Source organism: Phodopus roborovskii, unplaced genomic scaffold, assembly GCF_943737965.1.
Source record: "Phodopus roborovskii unplaced genomic scaffold, PHOROB, whole genome shotgun sequence".
Taxonomy (NCBI): Eukaryota; Metazoa; Chordata; class Mammalia; order Rodentia; family Cricetidae; genus Phodopus; species Phodopus roborovskii.
In genome coordinates, this window is record NW_026125939.1 from 175,367 (window position 1) to 180,859 (window position 5,493).

Here is a 5,493-nt window from a genome sequence, read left to right on the forward strand (position 1 = left end):
CTGCCAGGAAAATTGGGAGCCTAGGATTTTTTGTGTTCTTTTTTTTTTTTCCCTGAAATTTAAAATTCTCTAACTGGGTCAGAAATATCTTGCTAAAAGCACAGCTCCCAGACACTGTCATTTTATACTTTCCCTCCAAATGCATCAATCTCACAAGAAGCACATGCACAAATTAGTGAGGAAATTTTCTTTTTCAAGATCCTGACTAAGTATGATAGGTAGAAAGAGTGAGTTTCTGCATGCAAGCCTTCCTTGTGGCCTACTTTGATTAAGAAGCTGACCCTCCTTTCCACACCTACCTGACCTGTCCCTCCCCAAAGTGAAGCAATTTTCTGGAATGAATAAAGACTTTGAACCCTGCTGATGAACTGAAAGCAGGGGCCAGGTTTCAAAATCAATGCTCCATTTAAAAAAAATCTGATATGTTGAATTCAACAATTCAATACATTGTCTCACTTTAACAGAGCTGTAATTTTTCAAGAGATAAAAATATAAAGCACGTGTTGGAAGTAACATTGAAACTTTGTCATAAATAGTATTACCACTTATAATGCTGTAAATTAAAGAAGAAAACGTGTCATTTGGGTTTTATGTTGTTGAATAAGGAATGAAAAGTGCTATCTTTTTTTCCAACACATATTATCATTTCTATATATATTCTAAAATGAATTGTAAGACAATTTTTCTTCTTCTCCATAACATTTCCAAAGCAAAAAGAGCAATTGAAGACATGAATTTTATTTCATGGGAGAGATGTTGTTCTTATCATGTTTTGAATTTGTACTTTTTAAAATGCTTCATGAAAAATTAACAACACATAAAAGAAAATTATCAAAATGTGTAGTTAAATCTACACTTCCTGTTGAACTACTCAATTATAAGGCCCAATCATGTTACTGGTAAATATGACTTAATCAGTTAATATTATGTAAATCACTTGATGTGTTTTAATACCCTAGGTAATTGAGAATCCCCCAAAATGGGTAATTAATACATGCTTTTAAAATTAGATTATTTATTTATTTGTGATGTGTACATATGTGTGTAAGTATGGCTATAGACCTCAGAAGACAATGTATAGTAGTTAGTACTGTTCTTCCACCACGTGCATACTTGGGACTGAACCCAGGTTGTCAGGCTTATGGCAAGTTCCTTTGCCTAATGATCTATTTCACTGGTTGTCAATTTAAAAAAAAATGTTGAATTAAAAATCAAAACATGTTGCAACATTAAAAAAGAAGTAAAGAATTTATTCATGCTAAAACAGGGGTGAAACTTTAACATATGTCACTAAGCAAAAGAAGCCATTCAGAAACAAGATAGATACTATGTGGTTCCATTTACAAAAATATAGAGGATAGGCATATATACAGAAGTAGAAAGTAGATTATTAGATACTTGGATTGGAGTGATAGATAACATGAAGCCTGGTGAACACCATAGGAGGAATGTGTGTGTGTGTGTGTGTGTGTGTGTGTGTGTGTGTGTGTGTGTGTGTGTGTATGTTTGGCAGTCACTTGTGAATATGGAAGGCAAGGAAACTGCCACCATAAAATTCATTTTCCAAAGTTATCTCAACTAACGTCCATGGCTCTACATTATTTATATTGATGAGGTCACTGGAAGATTAAGTATTTCTGGAAAGCCACAGAGCTAGTAAGAAACAGAGCCAAGATTCTATTACTTCTCACTAAAGGCTAAGCCTATGCATTTTTCTTTTTCTTACTCACTAAATCATCCCATCATAGGTGTGGATGAGCTTATCCAGGAAATGCTTATAGTACAATGGTTCTCAACCTTCCTCATGCTGCAACTCTTGAAATACAGTTTCTAATGATGTAGTGACCCACAACCATAAGATTATTTTCATTGTACTTCATAACTGTAAATTTGCTCCTGTTATGATAGTAATATAAATATCTGATACGGCAGATTGATGGGAGATGTCATTCTATAAATATGATTCTCTTATTGGTTAATGAATAAAGCACTGTTGGCCAATGAGAAAGCCAGATAGGCGGGACTAGGAGACTAGGAGGAGGGAGGAGTTCCAAGATGGAGGACTTACAGGGTAGTATGCCTCTCTCCGGTAAGATAAGATCACGTGGAAGTACTTAGATTAATAGAAATGGGTTAATATTTAAGACAGAGCTAGCCGATAAGAAACGAGTAACTGGACAACAGCATTTATATCTAACACAGAGTCTCTGTGTGTTATTTAGGGCTGGAGCAGTAGTGGGACCAGACCGGCAGGAAAAAACTACTGGTAATAAAATGGTCTCCAACGTGGACCAAAGAACTTTTGAAAGACCCCCACTATGATATTGCCTGTTTGAACTGCTCTTGCCAATTTGCCAAGGTCAAGTTATGGGAAAAAATATAGGAAGGAACCAGGTGCTGCTCTCATCCAACACCAACCAGATATCTGTGGTCTGCAGTTTGGACCAAAGCAAGGTCAGCAGGACAATATCTGGGAACAGAAGGTCCTGGGAGCATTCTATCAAGACCACCAGAGTGCTGAGATAGTCATAACTGAATTCTTTGTAGACCACCAGAGTGCTGAGATAGTCATAACTGAATTCTTTGTATTCTTTCTGCCCAACCCGGATAACCAACTGTCCTTGGTTAACTACAACTGCTACATTTAAATGAAACAATGAAATCCCTGTAACCATGCTTCTACTTCTTTAAAACTGCTTCTTGCCACACCAACCCTATATAAACTGCATATACTTTAACCATGCACACTCACTCAGTCTCCCGAAAGACTGAATCGTCCACAGGTACCTGTGTGTAAACATTAAATAACCTCTTGCACTTGCATACAGTGGTCTGGTCTTGTCTCTTGGGGGCAAGGGCCTTCCCCCTGACAGGCTCCAAACTCTTGGGGTCTGCTGGGGTCTTTCATTTTCACTTAAAACTTAACAAAAGTGTTAAAAAAGCATTTTAGAAACAAAAGAATGAAGACAAGCAAGGCTTCTTGATAGCAACATTTTTTTCTCAGTCGTACTCTGTTTTACTAGAACAAGCAGAGATTTGTGCGGCTCCTTTAAGGGAGGTTTCCTGACTCAGCATAAGCGGCAATAAAATGCAAGGCTTTTAAAGAGCTCTACTAACAACTGAATGGTGTGTTCAAGAGCTGGCAATGGCAGTGACCACATCTCCAAGCCAGCAGCATGCTGCTGGATGGCAGCTTAGACCAAGGCAGCTCTCAGTTCCAGCTAGTACAGCTGCGGCTTTCATTTTAGCAACATTGTTGTTTACCAGATAAGACTCCAGGACAGAAAAAGATAAAGATTTACAGTAAAGACATATTCAGATTAAGAAAAACCTCTAAAGGCTTACAGTGTGTTTTAAATATACATAGGCTTGGGAGAGAAAAGGAAGCAGGATACAATGGTTTAAAAAAGAAAAAAAGAAGAGTAGCTGGGTGTGTTGGTACAAGCCTTTAATTCCAGCACTCAGGAGACAGAGGTAAGCAGATCTCTGTGATTTAAAGAAAACCTGGTGTACGTAGTTAATTCCAGGACAGATAGAAGTTACACAGAGAAACCCTGTCTCAAAAATGAAAAAAAAAAAATGGAAGTAGAAGAAATAGAGTAATAAAAATCCACGTAAAGATGGAAAGCACAGACTAACTTTGAATACTAACCGCTATTCTGTTGTCTTTAAACTGTTTGACTGCTGAGAAAATAACAACGATAGTTAAAAGAAATACTGCTGGATTAATTTGATTTATATATTTTAAAAATGCTTTGACTCCAAAATTGAAGTCCAAGGACAGGTTACTGGGGAAAAGGATTTCTATTTTTGTTTCCACAGAAAATGAAAAGCTGTGGATTCCTTCCAGACGAACATGGGACAATGCAGCCTTGCAGACCACTACAGCTAGGATTTCTGCATCTTCTTAGGATCCCCATGACAGCGCGCCCTACCAGCAGGAAGCAGTTTGGAAAGAACAACACACAAATTTCCAAATATTGTTTATAAATGTTTGTTTTCATTTATATGGGGTTGCTTATAAATGGTTAATAACCACACCAATCTTTTTAAAGGTAAAAAAGGGATTATGATATAGATGTGAATACTTTGTTTTGGAATGGATTTTCATTTATTGATACAAATTTAAGGTCAATTTTGTGATAAGTATATTTCTTTTCTTGTTTAGGTATTGCATTTATATAGCTCATTTTAAAATGTAATGTATAATTTAGTACAGATTTTAGATAATTACCTATAATAGTCAAAACTTATAGTTAGGTGATTTAGGTTTTCTAGATATGTAGAGATGTATTTGAGATGAATAGGCATTCTTCAAACCTTTCAAAGACCTACAGAATATGACATTTAAAATGGTTTAGGGTTTTTCTTAACAGTGAGGCACAATTGCTCCTGGCAACACCATCTCCATCAGAAAGGAAGAAGGACATTAAAGAAACACTTTATGGAGTTTGCTTTTAATATGGCAAGAATAGCCATTTGGGCATGATACTGCTCTTATCTGTACTATTTGACTTTATGAGGTGTAAACTGGACATGCAGGACCCACAGAAAACTGCCTGCTGATACAAGATGGTCATTGATACAGGGTTCCTGCTTCATGGAAGAGTCTGCCAAACAGTCTACAGGACACAGTGAAAAGTGACTGACAAACTGCCAATACAGGTGGACAGTTTAAAGTTTCCTGCTTTTCTGAGGAGTCTGCCAGACACACTATGGCCTATGGACTGAAGATGGAATATTAAAGAAGAACTTTGGGTGACTGACCAGGCGAGTTGTCTCTGTCATTTCTAGAGTGTATATATTATCCTTCTGTGGTCTTTGATAGAGTTGAAGACAGTTATGGTTATAGTTTTCCTTAGTTAGAATTAAAGATAAGTTACATATAGGACTTTAGACTCACAAAGATAGGATAGATGATGAAATATTTTCTTTAAATCTTGCTAAATGTTAATGGACTAAATATTGTTAACTGTGATTCATATTCGATAACTGTTTTGTTATATATTTTGCTACGTTAAGGTTAAAACCCTTCTTTTTATTTTAGACAAAAAGAGGAGATTATGGAAGATGTCATTCTGTGAATGTTTCTCTTATTGGTTAATGAAAAAAGCACTGTTGGCCAATAAGAAAGCCAGATAGGCAGGACTAGGAGACTAGAAGGAGGGAGGAGATCCAAGATGGAAGATAGAGAGCAGAATGCCAGCCCCTTTCTCCGGTAAGATAAGACCACATGGCAGTACTTAGATGAATAGAAATGGGTTAAGAATTAAGATAGAGCTATCCAATAAGAAACTAGTAACTGGCCTTACTGCATTGTATCAAATACAGAGTCTTTGTGTATTATTTGGGGCTGGCACATCTGTGGGTCAAGACACACAAGCTTAGAACCATGGCAGTAGACAGAGATGGTAAATAAATACAGTGTAGTTTATTTGTAGTTCACATTCTGAACGAAGCATGTAATAAAGGATGCAATTTAGAGGGGTGAGA